The 18,562-nt window shown below is 41.0% G+C and overlaps 1 protein-coding gene and 1 long non-coding RNA gene across 9 annotated transcripts in view; both read right to left on the minus strand.

Moving 5' to 3' along the window:
* Positions 1-18,562, minus strand: part of PBX3 (PBX homeobox 3) — a 232,080-nt gene that overhangs the window by 153,944 nt on the left and 59,574 nt on the right. The gene's annotated exons all lie outside the window — the stretch shown is intronic.
* Positions 7,343-13,331, minus strand: LOC144326145 (uncharacterized). The gene is made up of 2 exons (XR_013391304.1): positions 8,410-13,331; positions 7,343-7,724 (listed from the first exon to the last, which is right to left on the minus strand). It is a non-coding gene; the product is annotated as an uncharacterized LOC144326145 (long non-coding RNA).

Consider the following 18,562-nt stretch of genomic DNA (forward strand, 5'->3'; position numbering starts at 1 on the left):
TAGAAAGTGACAGCTTGGCAGACCAGGAGGACCCTGGCCTCCTACCAGGAGTGGCCTTTGAGGCTCACTAGAGAATTTAAAGGCCCCATTCAGGGCTGCTATCTACCTAGCAGCTTTGTGGTTTTGCAGATCCTGCACTAACTACTCTATCCTGATTCAGGCACTAAAGAAACTAAAACAGAATGGATGCTCAAGTAAACTGGCAAGGGCAATGTTGACCCTATATCAAAACTGTAAGCACCCTCAAAATGTTAAAAATTGTATCCAGTAGAAAACCATTTAGAAACCCTTACCCGCATGCTACCATCCCCAGAGGCCTCCAACTAAGGTGCATGGAAGGCTGGTAGCTACTAAGTATTCCAAATAACCCCCTCCTCCAGTACTAGCAGAAGACCTCCATCTCAGCTGCCACTTCATATCATTTATCTTCATACCACTTCATACCTCTCTTGTTGTCTTAGCTACACAACAGTGTCTGGCACTACCTGCTTGCTGCAGATGCTCTTGTAGACTGTTATCTATCCCTTCCAAATACCATTTGGGCTTACAAGAAACCTAGCCAGGAGGAGGGCTATTTCAGGCCCCTCACTCAATTTTTTACTCTTCACTTTTTAAAGGTAAATCTGTAGCCCATTTATGTGCAGAGAAAAAAGAGATAAGTGTGCAGGCAGTTTACAACCCAACTGCTAATTATGTAACAATGCAATTAATTAATTTTTTTTTTTAAAAAAAACTTATTATAACAGGTATTTCTGTTCTGTTCTGTAAGGATTCTCTCTCTCCACTCTCTTGAAACGAGCATGTGTGCAACCCAGGCTTCTTACCCACAAACATGGGACTGGTTTATAATGGGGAGGATTGTGCTGGATAATAACACTGATGTACTGGCCGATGCAGACTCATCTTGTTAAGACATCAAAACAGGGCAGCCAAGAACCAGCAACATAAAAAAGATGTAAGATGCAAATAGATTTTAAATAACTGAAGTTGGACAAATCAGAAGCTATGTCTCAGACATAGCTTTCTTGAAGGATCCTGTCAGCTTGTCTTCCATGTCTGCAACTTCAGAGTTACACAATCAAGTAAATTGCCCACGAAGATCCAGAGAATCATCCAGCAATGAAATACTTTCACTTCAGAGCCTGGTGTGTGAACCAGTTTGGCATAGCTTTGCTATGAATGGCTGGTTTGCAATGCTTAACACATCAGTGCTATTTTTCTAAATTTGCTGGAACTCACCATGAACTCACCTTTGCTCTTTGGGGGGAAAAAACAGCCTAATATGGGCAGCAAATTCCTATTACTATTGTAGGTGGTTTAAAGAATAAATTTTAAAAATTCAAGCTGTATGTTAGCTGTTCATCTCCCAATCAAGCGAGGAATTGTTTTAAGGCACATTTTTTTTAAAAGGAAAGCTATTTACATGGTTTGGTTGGGTTGAGGCTTAATTCATTCCAGGGAAACAAACTCCCTGCTCACCTGTATAAACACTTCTACCACCTCACTTGACAGTGCTTATTATTAATAGGTGTAAGCAGTGCTAATTGGAGCATACTGGCAAACACATGACCCCTTCCCCCTTTATTTTTTACTGCAGGGTTTGTAATATTACCCAATTAGACCAACTCCCATGATTCAAGCTGCATCAAACTCCAACTTGCAAATCTGCAGATGTTACAACCTGGCTGTAAATCTTGAGATGGCTCTCCAAAAGCTAAATATATTTTCAAAGGCACAAAAGGGAATAAAATTATATGTCTTAAATATTTCAGTTAACCTCTTCTCCCTCCCTCTTCCATGCTCCCATTTGCCTAAATCCAGTTAGGTCGCACCTCCTAAGTAATTCATACTATGGCTATACATACAAATGTCATATTAGAGCTCTTTAGTAGCAGAATAAACATGCTCCACCTCTTTTAAGGTCATCAGGTGCAAATGCCCACATTTGCTATCTATTAAGAACATAAAATGAGTCATGCTGCATTATTTATTTTAAATAAATACCTACATAAATATAAACAGTCACAGGGCAGCGGTCATATGAACATAAGAGCAACAATGGTGAATCAGACCAAAAGGTCCATCTTGTCCAGGAATGGGGAATCAGTGACCCTTCAGATATTGTTGGGCACCAATTCCTATTAGTCCCAGCCAGCACTGACAAAGGTAATAAAGAATGATGGGAGTTGCCGTCCAACAACATCTGGAGGGCAGCTAGTTTTCCATCTCTGGTCTAGTCCAATATTCCTTTCCAACAGGGAGTGGCCATCCAGGCGCCCCTCTCACTGTCACCATTCCATGTTTTTGGGATTCAGAAACACACTGCTCTTGAACATGCAGGTTCCATTTAACTATATGGTTAAAATCTGCCAACAAACCTAGCCTCCATGGATTTCTCTAATTTCCTGATAAAAGACAAATAAACTCAGTGGTCATTATTACCATATCTTGTGCCAGTGAATTCTATGCTAATAATAAAGGTTTCCTTTTGTCTGCCCAGGATCTATTGCCAATCACTTTCACTAGATGACTCAATTGTAGTATTGCGGACTAGTAAAGGGGAAAAGTCCTCTGTTTCCTCAACAAAAGTTATTATCTATTTTCTCATTTCACATGCCTTCATATAATCATAGCAACATAGAATTGGAAGGAACCCTAAGGTACATCTAGTCCAACACCCTGCAGTCTCAACTATGACAGATGGTAATCCAACCTCTACTTAAAAACCTCCAAGGAAGGAGAGTCCATCACCTCCTGAAGGAGTCTGTTTCACTGTCAAACAGCTCTTGCTGTCAGAAAGTTCTTCACAATGTTTAGTTGTAATCTGCTTTCATGTACCTCGAAGACATTGGTGGGGGTCCTATGGAAGAAAACAAGCTTGCTCCTTCTTCAATGTGACAACTCTTTAGATATTTGAAGATGGCTATCATGTCTCCTCTCAGTCTCCTCTTATCCAGGCTATACATACCTAACTCCCTCAACCATTCCTCATAATGTTTGGTTTCCAGACCCTTGATCATTTTGGTTGCCCTCCTTTGCACACGTTCCTGCTTGTCAACATTCTTCTTAAATTGTGATGCCCAGAACAGGACACAGTACTCCAGACAGAAGAGTGGTACTATTACTTCCCTTGACCGGGACTGTGCTTCTGTTGATGCAGTCTGGAATAGCACTAGCTCTTTTGCTGCTATATCACACTGTTGACTCATGTTAAGCTTGTGGTCTACTAAGACCCCCTAGATCCTTTTCACATATATTGCTGGTATCCCCCATCTTATATTTGTGCATCTGGTTCTTCCTGCCTAAGTGTAGAATCTGACATTTTTCCCTACTGAAATTTATTTGGTTAGTTTCGGCCCTGTTCTCCAATCTCTTAAGCCACTGTGGCAATGGCTGCTCTTCCCAGTTCATTTTATTTTAAAAATAAAATAAAATGAGGTAATATCCTCAGCATCTGTTACCAGAAATGATGTGAGCCCTTACACTCGATGAACCCCCCACTGCTTGTTGTATGGATTTTAGAACTGTAACATGGTAATTTGTTGGGACTGTGATTCTTACCCACTTAAGTCCTTGGATAGTGCTAGGTCCTCTTCAAGCAGTCTCCTGTATGTCCTAAGCCTAGGGTGCAACTGGAGGGATCACTGCTAGGTGGGCTTTGTTTATGGTTTGTAAGTTCGCTGAGCAATGGGATTTTTTAAAAAAGCAGTGGCAGTGGTCAGAGTGCCACCTCTGAGAATTCAGGTTACAGTGCGTTTACAGCACCAATGAGCTGTTCTCATCTCCATCTCTCTCTCTCTCTCTCTCTCTCTCTCTCTCTCACACACACACACACACACACACACACACACACACAACACACTTAATTTTCAGCATGCTATACCGGTCTTACTTTCAAAACCTGTAATTTTCACACTCCAAAATCACAGTATTTACTAGCAGAGTTGTAAGATACAGCAACACGGCCAAAGAACTGGGTATTTAACTAGCCAAAGAGGAATAATTTACAGGATATGTAGCAAAACAAAGTACAAAGCGAACATTTTAAAAAAAAATAGGTACAGTTGTATAGCTCCAAAAAACCAGGTACAGTTAACTATAATTTCATTCCAACCCACCCCCCACCCCCCATTATAGGTAAAATGATACAAAGCAGAAGCTGACGATAAATTTTTCCTTTCAGTTTTAATCAGGCTTCCTGTTGTACAAGCGCAGCAGACAGTGACGCGAGACGCTGCCTCCCAACTTCGGTTCACCTTTGCAGTTCCACCAGGGACACCGTGTCAAGATTGTTCAGCTTTTTTGATGAGTGCTGCGTGGGTAACTAATGTGTAAATGCAGATACGTATAGAAAGCAGTTTTGACAGTGATGTATTGCAACTGGTTCCAGATGTCGGCACGGGATGCTCAGCCAGGCACCTGGGGCCTGGCTGCTGAGGCGCCACAAGAGCACCAAGACAGTCTTCAACTCAATCACAAGGTTTTAACCCTCCAATTATAATCTTATTAACAAGCCACCATCACTCCAGCTTCTGATTTCCCTCTGTCACTATGACTGCAAAATGTATTTCTGTTGCTGCACCTTAATTTTACATTAAGGAGGAGGAAAAACTTTTAATATGAATCTGAGCAATAAAGCAAGTGGTTTGATTTCATAGTAATGATGGCTGGGACCTAGAAAGAGTGGAGTTGGAGAAGAAGAGAGAGAACTTAAAGGTTTGGGGTTCCTAAATGAAATAATTCATAACAAGTTGCAACTACAATATCTGAATTCTATGAGACATATTCAAATTAGTTTAAAATCCTCTATCTGCAAAGTGAGGTGTTTGTTATTTCCTTAGTTTGGTTGCTGTTGTTTCCAGAATTAGTTTTAGTAGAGTTTGGAGGCAGGCCAACAAGTAAGAGGGCAACTGATAAGAAGGTCTTCTGAATACATCCTTCCTCCTTGACCATTAGGTATCACAAAGAGTTTCTGAGTTAACCTGACATCAAGTGGAGCAAAGGAAGCTGCCTTATGCCTGACCAAACCAATGGTCCATCTAGCTCAGTATTGGCCATGCTTGCTGGGACTGCCTGCCTAGACTGACTGGCAAAGACTCTGCAGAATTTCAGACAAGACTCTCTCCCAGCCCTACCTGGAAAAGCAGAGGACTGAACCTAACACTTTCTGTATGTAAAGCACATGCCTCATCACTAAGCTGTTATAGCTGTTCCCCTTAAGTCTCATTCACTGCCAGGAACGTGTACTCAATTTTTAAAACAAATGCTGATGTTTTGAAGGTTGCTGTTGATACTACCAAATGTTGCAGGCTGACTCCGGGCCAAACTGGCTAGCAACAATGTATCTGCTGGTTAAAATTAACCTTATATAAAAAGATTTCACTCGCTTTTTCTCACGACAGAAAAAGTACATACAGGTATTGACACAGGCTAGAAGCACCTTGAGGAGAGATGGAGTAGAAAATGATTTAAGAAATAATAATAAAAAATACAGTATCTAATTGCTAATGCAAATTTGAACTTTGAGCAATAAAGAGGGGTTGTCCCTTCAAAGAAACAGCTAACACCTTTTGATGCTATAATGAGCTTAGTCTGCCAGGCTGCCGCAAGTAGAAACTTGGCAGTCTGGGGAAATATGGGTTCAGGTGACACTTCTTACACAGAATCCTAGTGTTGCCTAGGGCAAGTATCTTTCAAGCCCAGTTTCACCCATACATAAAAGTGGAGGAATATTGACCAGCTTTATAAAAGACGAGGGCAAAAGCAATCAAGGATCAGGTACACAGTCTGGGATTGCTTCTGGATCCAGCTATGTCACCGGAGACCCAGGCAGCCTCAGTCGCTAGAAGCACCATTTATCAGCTGTGCATGGTACAACAGCTAGGACCATTCCTGGACAAGGGGAGCTTGAACACAGAAGTTCAGTTCAGGCGTTGGCGACTTAAAGACTGAATTATTGCAGTGTTTACCATGTGGGGATTGTCTTGGGCTTCATCTGGAAACTGCAGGTAGTGCAGAATTTTAAAGCCTGGTTGCAGAGAGGAGTGAGGTCCTGTCAAAACATAACACTTCTGCTCAGAGATCTGCACTGGTTGCCGATTTGTTACGAAGCCAAGTTGTGAAGATGTTACTATTGGTATATAAATCCCTTAACAGCATGGGACTAGCTTACTTGTAGGATCATCTTACAGTATATGTGCCCACTTGACCACTTTAATCTGCAGAACTGGCATTGTACAGACACCACACAATACTTGTTCTACACTTGTAAGAAATCAATTTTTAGTGTGAGAGCAACTACAGTTTGGAACTCCCTGCACAGTCACCAACTCCTATGGGCCACAGTGTCTTTAGCCCCCTCTATATTGTTTAGCAGGAGCTCAGGCCCCCTCACCCAATATTGAAGGGGTGGAGGAGCCGAAGCATCCGGCCAGCATCGCCACTACCTCCTCCTCCCACCCCTGCTGCCACGAGGCTCTCAGCATAAGCAGCTACAGTGATTGCAACTTGGATGGGTCCATAAGCGGCCAGCCCTCTTGCCGCTATGGAGCCCTGCTGCAGCACTCTGTTGCCATTGACATTTCTCCCACCACTGCCACTGACTGTAGCTGCTGTGGCCGACATGGCAGCGTCTCCCACTCTGGCCACGCCAGCCTCAGTCATGCTGCACCCCAGCTGGCAGGAGGCTTGCCTGGTCCACCGCCAGGCTCAGTGGGCTGGGCTAGGTGCTTAGCCTTCTCCCAGCTTCATGTGCGTGATGTCATAGGTGGAGTGTGACACTGACCCCCATCAATGTTGAGCCCAAGGCCACACCTCTGTCAGGCAGGCACCTTCAACGTACAGGCATTCCCCCACTTACACTGGGGTTATGTTACGGGGCCCTGCGTGCATAAGCAAAAATTAGGTAACTGGGGAGCACCCATTAAGAAGCCTCTACATGCCTGGTTTTTTTCCTGTTCTCCAGCTCTCTCTCCACATCACCCTCTCTTCTATTAGCTTTGAAGCTCTGGGGCCAGTTGGAGCCTAGCGGACATGTGGAAAAGCAGCAGTGTGCTACCTCACACGTCAGCTGTTAGGCAGGGAGGCTGAGCAGTCTCTTTGGGGCTTTCCCCACCCTCAGTGAAGTTCTCTTTGGGCTTCAAGGAGGGTTTCCTTGCAAGCCATGAGGACTCTCCTGCTTTCTCCCACCATTTCCTCATTTGATTCTATTTATTTATTTCACAGCACTGCATGTAAGTGGTTGTGTGTGAGTCAATCATGCGTAAGTTGGGGGGATGCCTGTATTCTTTTCGGCACTTGCTTAAAACATTCTTGTTTAGTGAAGCCTATCCAGACATGTAGATGTTGACTTGTTTTATTTTTATTTTTGGTTTATGGCTGGTCATTTTTTAAAATGCTTTCAATTGCTTTTTTAACATTTTTCATTAATAATTAATATTTCTTGTAAACTGGTTAGAGGTTTCACTACAATCAAGTAGTATATAAATTTTGTTAAATAAAATCAAAAGGAGTACAATAATTATTATTATGAGTTTTTTGGTGTTTTTTTTAAAAAGCAAGTATGTCCAAGTGAGAATTATGTTCATTCCATGCCTCACAAGATTAAGCAAATCAATCTTTCTCCATGGTTAAATAAGAATGACATATAATGCACAGACACCCATTCTTCCAAGAGCCAGCAACTTTCATGTGGCTAGGAAATAAGCTCCAAACCATGCTTCCAACTACAGGAGAAAAGGGAGAAAGCAAAATCCAGTATTAAAAAAATAAATAAGAGCCTAATTAGTTTGATAGCAGTCATAGTCGCAGCACTATTAATGCTAATGAGCTGCGGGGAAGACAGAACCAAAGGAAACCATGTATAGGAAAGGCAGCGTTTAACCTAGAAACCTAATAAAGTTGCACCTCTAGCACAGGGAGTATTTGTAGCTCAGCTCCAACATCAGTGTTTGGTCTAGAGGGATTTCTTTTCCCTCAAACAACCTGTCTGTCTCCCTTCTCTTCTGATACAAAACTCCCAGCTCCAATCAAAACATCTCTCAAGGGATTGCCCTACAGCTCCATGCAGCTCCATGTGGTTTTTGATATCAGGCATTATCTCATTGATCAAGTGCAGCAAAAAGCAAAGCTGCTGCTTAGCCTAGAACAAAGAGGGAGACCCGGGTTGCTGGGTTTCCTCTATCACATCAAAAAGGGCTAAGAGTCTTTTAGCCTGAAAAGCAAGCAAGCTGCTGGCTAGAAATACACAATGCAACCATCACCTTTACGTTCAAACTTGGCACAAGTCAATAACCTTTTATTTACTGTTATTTACTTACATGGGCATAGCCAGGATTGGGGGGGGGGGGGCAGAACTAAGCTATGTGAGCAATTGGTCAGTTAGTTAAGTATTTTTATTTATTTACTTACTTGATGGGGGGGCAGCTGCTTCCCATAGGTACGCTCATGTTTATATACCATTGCTTTGCATGGCTCTTTGCAAGCAACTTAAGAAACAACAGGCATATATCTGCCTCTAGGAGCTATTCCACCTATTAGGGAAGGCAATGGGACAAAGGGAAAAGAGAGGCAGAAATAACATGATTCATGAAGACATGGTTAACTGGCAAGGAGCTAAATGGGAGGGGAAGGGGAGGTAGCATCACATGGTTGTTCAGGGAGGAGGGTCCAGTTTTTTCTATGGAACTCTCTCTGCAGGGACGCTCTCCTGAGTCCAGGCGCTAACCCTGCCATCTTTTCAACACAAGGCAAATACCATTTTTACATTATCCCAGCTCCCCCCCGACTTCTTCTACTGATTTTAATTGCTGCCCATTGCTATCTCATGACCTTTTGAAAATGTATGTGTGTGTGTTGCCATTTCAATCCTGTAAACTGGAATCTTAAAAATATTGGCTAGTACAGAATCTAATAAATAATATTTATATTATTTTAACTGCTGTTTTAATATTGTTTCATTGAAATGGTATATTATATAGAAATAATATTTTAATCTTGCATAAGCTGAGTGGGGAGGACTTTTTGCTGAATTCAAAGAAAAAATATTAAATTATCAAAATCCTTCCTCCAAAGCATAAGCAGATGTGTTTGGGACAAAATGTGACTCAGTACTGCCAGTTTTGGTGGCAGGGCACAGATGTAAGGATAAACTGGCCAGTTCCTGCTATTTCTTCCCTAAGTTTATATCTTAGTTTATACCAAATTTATATCTAGGCTTGCATTTAAAAATAATACCTGTAAAATTTGATTGCTAGTGCAGAATGCATTAATGAACATTGCCAGATAGCACATAAATGATAAACTGCTAAGGTTTCTGCTATCTTTATTGGCCACTCGTGGCACAAGCTTCTGGCTAGCCCACATAAACCATTCTGGAAAGGCTGTGCTGCTCTCCTGTCATGTTTGTGTATCCATAAATAGGATAGGTAAAGGATTCTTCAGATTATTAGAGACTTTGGGTTTTGAAATCAGAAACTTTGTGGCCCAAGACTAGGACCTAACTTAGTGAGCTAAATGAAGGTGTGTGCAATCAGGCCTTACGGCCACAGAATTACTGACTGTGCAAGTCAACCACTGGCTTTTCTTAACATGAAGGACTGCAAAGGTATCTTATTCAGGCTGGGGCCTTACCTGAGCAGTAAAGATATTTCTACCTTTCACTCTTGCTTTATTCTAGTTCTAATCTACCTATGCTGTTCTTTCCCCCTGCCTCCAGCTCTGATCCATAAGTCAAAAAGACACCCCATTTCTGACCCCTGGTTATCATTCAATGGCTGCCTCTGGGGCAGCTGACACAAGTAAATAATATGCACAAGTCACTATAAGCTAGCTCTCACATTCTTATTATTTGGAAGTACTTGTCAATATTCAGTTCTTTACTCACCTTTGCAGTGGCTATGGTTAAATATCACTGGATAGGAGCATTGCTGGGAGTAGAGATCCTTCAAACTCTCAGAACAAACTATTTAAGTAATTTTCTTCCTCCATACCAGTTCCCAATTGCTGACAACATTAAACAGATTGTGGAAAACTCTTCAAGTGTTTCACACAATGAGGGAGTGAGGGCTTAGAGAGATGAATCCCATGCAAGGCCCACAAGGAGAGAGAACATAAACATGGAAGTAGGAAGCATTTATTGACTAAGTTGGGAAGACAAGAGTCCTAAATGTAGAACAGCTTCATAGGTGAGCCAAGTGAGGCAGAAACATCAAGATCATTCAAGAAACTATTAGATACCATCATGTGGGGAAACAAGAGTACTTAAAAAGGGAATGCACCCTGATGCTTCAATGGGCTTTTACTCAATGGAAAACTACATTTCTTACAGCCTCATGCACATTTCCTAGACTCTTTTTCGGGGCTGGGCAGTGAGACGTGAAGAACCTTCACAGGTTACTAATATTCTAAAGAGCAAACAGCCCCACTGACAGCAGAACTGGGAGCTAGAAGGCTCCCATTTTAACCTCAACTGGAGAGCAAACAGCAGTCCTCTGCCTCTCTAGCTCTACCTTCTTCCACCCAACTGTGCCAAAGATAAGTGCTTAATGTGTTAGCCAGAAGGACTGAATTCTTTTTATCAGGTATTCTAATTACAGCTCTTAAGTAGACCTGCTGTGGTTGAAGAAAAAGCAGCCTGAACATGTTCAGAGGTACTTCTCTTCAGCCAGCTTGCAGCAGTAAGGGATAAAAATACCAGGTAAGGCTATCACAGGTAAGGATATCAAAACAGACTCCAGATTCAGATTAAACCTTTTATTGTTATGTTCCTTTATAACACGTGAAAAGAAGAAGCAGGTGAGAGCATGAGAGAGACTGTGAATTCCACTAACAGGTTGAGCACATCCTTCCTAGCGCTTTGCCCATTAGTTAAATGGTCTGTTCCAGCAGCTATTCAAGACCAACTACAGGGTTTCAAAAATCACACACGAATCACTGAAAAGTGTCCTGTCACAACTGGTAAGCTGCTTTCTCTGCAGCAGCAACTCTTAAAGGCACCAACTGCCAATAGGCTTTCCTTCCAAAAGCTGTAGAGTTCTTTCATTGCTGCCATTTATTCATATTATATTATTTCATGTTTATCATGCTTTTATTTAGTTTGTTTTCAGATGCCATGTGAATCCATGTCCTTAGAAGCCAACTCCTAGGGGCCGAGGTCCCTTTGCCCCCCCCCCCCGATAAAATATATGAGAAGGTCCCCCCCCCCCAGGTTGCACTGCCATTCAAATGGTGTGTGGGCATCCTGTGATCAATTATACAGGGTGGGACTTACCTGGGCTCCCCTATATTTTATTCAAGTTGTTGATCAAAATGTGGTCGGGATTATAAATAATTCCGAAAAGCCATGGTCTGGTTCCTCTGCATCCGTTTTCCAGCAACAGTACTTGGCCTCTCTGCTGCACTAGATGGAAGAGTTCTGTTGGGACAGCTGAGCATAAAAGTTTCAGCATATGAATAGCACCACTGTTGCCACTAACCAGACTCTTGTGGGCATAGCTACAAAAGTGTTCTCACCCCGAAAGGTACTCTTCCATGGTCTCCTGAGACAGACGGATGCCAACAACAACAAAAATAGTTTGGGGTTGGAACATTTCTCCATGCACTTTTCCCTGCATTTTCAATTGTAGATATGGCCACTGGCTCACTATGTATTGGTTCACACCCACTCTTCATGTAGTCCTGTGCTTGTGTGTATGTTCACATAGAGGAATTTAAACACTGAGTATGCTGTCAGACTTTTTATACACATTACTTGAAGTTCCATTTTCTTCTTCCTGCCCCCCCCCCAAAATCACACACTTCCTTATACCTACTCAAAGATGTGTTCAGTGAAGATCAGAAGATTCCCTACCAATATAGTTGAACTAATAAATAATTTCCTCAGAACCATTTTGGATCCTATGGCATGAATGTGGCAATTACTCTAGTAACAAATCAAAGCCTAAGTTAAAAGCAAGTCACAGCAGATGTGCTAAAGAAAATGTATTCCGAGGGACAGGAGTGTGCTACAAAGCCATGCTTGCTAGCTGCAAATGGATATGAGAAATAATCACACGTTGCATCTCCAAGCACAGACATTAAAAGAAGGATGCTGCTTAAAATGTAATCTTCAGCACATGTGAGCACCTCCCAAGCGATAGAGTGAGTGGTTGCTATGGTAATGCTCTTTACTGAAGGGAGCCTAAAGTATGTAAAACCCATTTACTGATTAGCATGTAAAAAGTGCTTGAAAGCCACACTGTGTGCTGGTTACAGGATCTCCCGGTCATAGATATCTGCAAGAGAGGCATAGCCAGACTTCCTTCTGGTCTGGCATATATGTTTATCTCACAGGTCTTTCAGACTTTGGAAGCAGGCTCCATTTTGATTTCTCCTAAGCAAGGCGCCTAGATGTGGGACTTAGATGATATGGGTTAGCACTGGTAAGAAAATCTCAACTGCAAGTGGTGCCACAAAGCAGGATTTCAAGAGCAAAAATCCTACTGAGTAGGAGGACCCATAAACACAGTAGGGCTGCCTTGCCAAATTGTTAAGCAAGTGAAATCATGCCCCGCTCCCCTGGTAACAGAGTTTAAAATTATTTAACAGCACAACAGCTATTGATCTTTTTTCTATGTATAACCACGCTACCACATTGTCACTGTTTCAGAACTTAAACTGCATTGGTTACTGTAGAGTTGCCACAACTGTTCAACTCTTCTTCAACTGTGAAATTGCAAGAGACACTTCCCAGCCTTTTCCCTCTGTCCAGGATTTCAAGTCACACCAGATTAGCACAAAGTGAACTAAGCTGCGGTATAGCTAGCACTGGAACATTCAAACCCTAGTTTGAATGTGTGACACTAGTCACACCTGCTTCATTCTAGAGTAGAAGCTGGAAGTTATTAATACTCCCCAGCTAAGCACAGAGTGGGGAGGGACTGTCCTTATCTATTCTTGCCTAAGAAAGGATTCTGGGATGAAAATGTAGGAACAGCTCTGAGTAAAACTACTTCAGAAGTGACAAAGAGATAGTGATCTGCGAACAAAGCAGGAGCAAAGTGGCTAAGGCACTAGTTAGTGTAACTACAGCAACAAGTATTTCATCAATAGGAAATAAGAACCAGAAAAGCAGCAACATGGGTTACATTCCTCTGTAAATGGCTTTAGCAGCTAATAGATGATCTCATCCAAAAAGCAAAACCAACACTCAGCTTCAAAGAGATCTAGTATATGAATTGTGAGGAAGCTCAAAGTGGAAGTCAAAGACTGGAAAGACTGGCAAAGTGATTGTACTACAGCTACTCACACCTCACATCAGCCACATTTGGTATTACCATCTGTTCCTGTGTTGTGAAGCTTTTCCTCCCCCCCCCCCCCGCCCGTACCTAGGATTTTAAGTTACACCAGAGTAGCACAAGTGAACCAAGTTTGCATTCTGCAATCATCTTATCAAATACCCATTTGCAAATATTAAAATTCTGATTTCACTTTTTTAAAGGGAAAATTAACACAATTCTTCACTACACAGTTTAAAAATAACTCTACTATTAATGCAGGGCCCTTATTTAATCACTGGCTAATTTACTCCTGACAGAAAGTAAATTCCACTATTTTCTGTGAGGCTTTATGAAATTGCCATCATTTTTAATTAATTCTTAATTAAAATATATTACACCACAGCTTCTACCCATCTCTCTTGATATTCTAACATAATCAATTCAAGACCATTTACATATCATTAATTAAAAGCCTTCCCCTCTCATCCTTAAAATCATAATGAGGCTCTATTTCTCATTAGGAGCCTTTAAGGGATAAAACAACAATACAGACGAGTATGAATGGATTTTTTAATAAAAAAAACAACAACCTTTCTTTCCTCAAAGCTCTTGAAGTGGACACTGACACTTTTGGAAGGTTTAGCAATTTCTCCACATCTTATATGATTTTTTAAAAATTTGACATTATAACCATACATAAATCTAAGCCACGAAACAAGAAGGGAGGCCTCTTTCTCCTAAAAAAAAATGAAGCTGGGTCCTCTGGACAAGATGAGTAGCTACTGAAAAACAACTACGGAGACAGAAGGCTACATTTCAAGTAGGAAGAATAGGCCAAATAGGCTATTTTTCTAGAAAAAGAGGTGCTGGAACTCACCATGAACATCTCCTTCGCTCTCTTAGAATGGCAATGACACCCACCTGAGAGGTGCCAGAACTGAGTTCCTGTGAGTTCCCCTCGAAAAAAGCCCTGCTAACCCAAGATTGTTTACCCTGCACTGTGTTGTGCAGCTGTATTGAAATAGCAATTGTTAAGTCACTAGAATCACTTCCTGGAAAAACTGACCAAATTACAGGTCTAACATACTCTTAAAACATTCAAACCTTAAGCCTGATTACTCAGAAGTAAGTCCCACAATATTCTGGTCAATGCATTTGAACAGGTAAGTGTTTGAAGTAAGCTGTAAGCCCACCAGCAGCAAAATACAATAGTAGGGCTTGGCCAAAGCTAAAAAGACTTGCTGACTACAGTTTGAAAGCTTCCTGCTCAGGATTGAATGCTAAGACTTTAAAAGGGAACTGATGACTCCAATATCAAATTTACAAGCACTGTTGTTTTCCTCCACCTGCCAGAACCTGATGAAATATAGCACATTTATTATTTCAAGGAAGGGCTGAGACATACACGATAGTTCTAATAATTAAATACAGGAGTCAATCTATGTTTAACACATTTGTAAATGAGCTGTGGTATATGATGCTGTTGTAAAAAAATTACCATTTATTGGTAATGAAAGGTAAAAATTAACAATCTATTCAGTCCTCACCCCCAGTCCTCCAATCCTAGAAGTTTAAGACTCTGAATGAACAGCAGAAATCATTGTGACCAAAAAAATTTAAACCTCCTCTTCTCAATATTTGGGTGGTGGGTTATGAAATTAATACAACCGTGGCTATGATTACTTTTATGTCTGGTATAAAATAAAAGGTGGGTGTGTAGAACAAGGGAAAGAGCTGTTTCTTGAGCAGGACTTTTAAAAAAGACTCAAGCGTTCAGAATTTGTAGATCCATTTTGTTTTGTTTCCCTCATCTTTTTATTTATATTATTTCCCACATTTTATTTTGATGCAAACAAAAACATGGAGACTGAATCGCAAAACCAGACAAACCCCACAAGTCAAAAAGAGAAAATGGGGAGGTGGGTGAGGAAGAGAGAAAGAATCTGGTCTGCACCTTGGAAATTTTATGCAGATATATTGTCACCAACATTAACATTATATCTCGGCGCCACGTATCAGGCAAATCAGATTTATATCACTGTCGTCTGCCGATCGCAGGTGCTCCACCACAGCTTGTCAAGACAGCCTGTCTGAGTCTTCACACGTCAGATAGAATCAGAACACTTGGTGTTTTGGTCTGTTGACAGCAATTTATTTTGATGCGTTGTCACAATATGGAATTCTTCTATGCTTGGCACCAGGGTGCCAGGAAAGTCCTACTGTAGTTTTCTGGCTGCCAGATGCTACAGGTTTGAGAATTAAGGGGTAAATCTGGATGTAGGAAGGGAAGAGGTATTCTATTTTATTTTGAAATGCATTCTGAAGATTACATAGGAGAAGCCTGTATTCCTAACACAGTAAAAACTTAGTAGGGCCATGGAACTAAGGACTGTATTCCCTCTGATGTTTCAGTAGTATCAAATACTGCAAGTTCACATGCTATTAGAACACTCCGCATCCTTTTAAAGATCATGACATGTAATCTGGAGTTATAACTTTTAAAAAGAAAAAGAAAAATATGGCTAAGTCCAGAGGGAGGGGCAATGTCTACAAGCTTTAGGTGTCAACTTCTGGAATTTTTCCATGACACCCTCCATCTTGCCCCAGATCAACACCACACATACACTCAAAAATCACAAACAAGCTTGGTGTTTTAAAAATGTATTCATGGAAAGTTCCTACTATGATTTAAACATATATTCTTTGAAATTCTAATTAAAGCTATGCAAAAAAATGTACTGCCAGTTTCAAGAATACCTTAGTAGTTACAGCTTAGATGACAGGATTCAAGTTTCCAGGATGACTAAAGATGGTTCAAAGAGAGCCAGTTTCTTATGCTTTGAACAGCCATCCTTGTGGAACTCAACACATCTAACAAAGTGTCATAGGATATGCAGACTCATGTTTCGGAAAAAGTAGTTTTCTAATTCTTCCTGAATATAAAGCTGTACTCATACCATATCTTTAAAAAAATATTTATGCTTTTCATTTTACAACAAACACAAAACATAGATATAAATTGTTCCACACATCATATATTGACTCATCTCCGCTCCTTTCTGCGTTTTCTTATATTTATACTACTTTTTACTGCATTTCCAAGTTAATCCTATGTATTATTTATCCCAGATGATCAATATATGTTTTCTGTTATTGCACGTTTTTACTTTAATCCTGCTGATGTTTTAATTTGTTTACAATAATTTTGTAAATATTCAATAAATGGTTTCCAATCTACATTAAAACGTTTATCGTCTTGGTTTCTTATTCTTCCAGTAAGTTTCACCATTTCTGAGTATTCTAAAAGCTTCTGTTGACATTCTTCTTTGGTCGGGACGTTTTCTTCTTTCCATCTTTAGACAAAAATCACTTGAGTGGCAGTGGTTGCATATATAAATACTTTTTTATGTTGCTTGGGTAACTCTAGTCCCATAATTTCCAAAAGAAATTTGGTTTCTTAATAAAAGTTATCTTAAACATTTTTTTCCAATTCATTATATATCTGTACTCATACTATATCTAGCATTGTCTGTTACACAAATGCCCACTTCTCTATAGACATATTACAATAGGTCTATGATAACCAATTTTTTATCACTAAAAGTAAAGGCAACTCCCGTTTTGTGCACGTTCAAAGAACACATGTGAACAGTTTTTGAATCTGGAAGAAGAGGGAACCGGGGGCACAGAGGGGGTGGAACAGGGCAGGTTTACTTACACACACACCGCTGAAGCATGCAATGACTCAGAATGCAAGCCCCGTGCAAATTGGGGGTTGCCTGTAGTTTGTTCAGAACTGTTAGCTATGTTGTGGTTTCCCAAAAATTACCATTTTAAATGGGACCCCCACAAGGATTTCAAAAGGACACGCATCTCAAGCACATTCTTCCTCCTTTGCTCAGAAAAGTGTTAAGAGTTAAGTATTAACTCTTAACCTTGAATTCAGAGTTCAGAATCCCAAGCTAGAGAGTAAGAGAGGACTGTTTTAGACTCAGGGAAGAGAACTGTATCATAAAGGAGACAGCAGCAAATACAGTATAAGGATAGCAATATGTACAGAAGCTTGACATGCCTATCTAGATAATACAGCAATCAGAATCCTGGTAGGGCACCTTGTGGGAAACGTCTTGTAGGACATTGCTAAGTGCACACAAGCACTGAAAGCTGAACAGCAGACCTCAAGATGCTAAGCTTCAAATGCAGCAGGCAAGACTAAACAGGATGATTCTTCAATGCCTGATTCAAACAAGGCTTTTAAAAGGAGAGAAGAAACTAGCTTAGACTGTCTGAAAGGAGGAACAAGTAATCACAGTCATCCCTATACCTTCCCAGGCATGGAGAAAAAGGGCTTGAGGTGCAAACAGCTCCCTTCAGATCTGACTCAGATGCCTATGCAGCTCATTGACTCAGGGCTTGTTAAAAAGCCATGGAAGCTTATTTCAACACCAATGCTTGGCTTTAGAAAAGCATGAAGTAAAATGTTAATGTGCTTGAATTTGTATTTTACTGCCACCTTTCCCATAAAATTCAATTCCTATTTTACATGGACAGAAAAGAACATACAGTGGTACCTCTAGATGCGAACGGGATCCGTTCCGGAGCCCCGTTCACATCTAGAAGCAAACATACCGTAACCTGTGTCCGCACATGCGCGAGCCACATTTCGGCGCTTCTGCGCATGCGTGTGACGTCATTTTGAGCGTCTGCGCATGCACAAGCAGTGAAACCTGAAAGTAACGCGCTCTGTTACTTCCGGGTTGTCGCGGAGCGTAACTCGAACACGCTCATCCCGAAGCACATTCAACCCAAGGTATGACTGTAATAGAAGTCATATCCTAATTCATTCTCCATCCATTCTCCATCCATGGGAAATTGACACATCTTCTACCAAGAGTTACTTGTCACTATCAATGGGCAAAGCAGCTTCAGTTCTCAAATGAATCACACTAGTAAAAATCAAACCCTTGGAATCTGGAACTGAGGATTTCCCTTCACATGCACTAGCTTCTTCCTCTGCTTGGTGGGGATTTGACATGGTGATACTTCCTAGTGGCTAAAGAGTAATGGAACAGAATAATATAACACACTGCTCTGAAGACTAAGAATAAGAAACTAATTATGTAAAAACAGCAGTCTGCTGATTCTGGACTCTGGCTCTACCTAACTTTTGCTCTGATCCGTCTACAATTGGTTTGGCCCAATCTACCACCAGTGTATGGCCTCCAACAAAACTAAGTTTACCATTTGACCATGGACAACTGGGTCAGTAAAGCATGGGCCTCTTAATCTCAGAGTCATAGGTTTAA

Source organism: Podarcis muralis, chromosome Z, assembly GCF_964188315.1.
Source record: "Podarcis muralis chromosome Z, rPodMur119.hap1.1, whole genome shotgun sequence".
In the NCBI taxonomy this organism is placed as follows: domain Eukaryota; kingdom Metazoa; phylum Chordata; class Lepidosauria; order Squamata; family Lacertidae; genus Podarcis; species Podarcis muralis.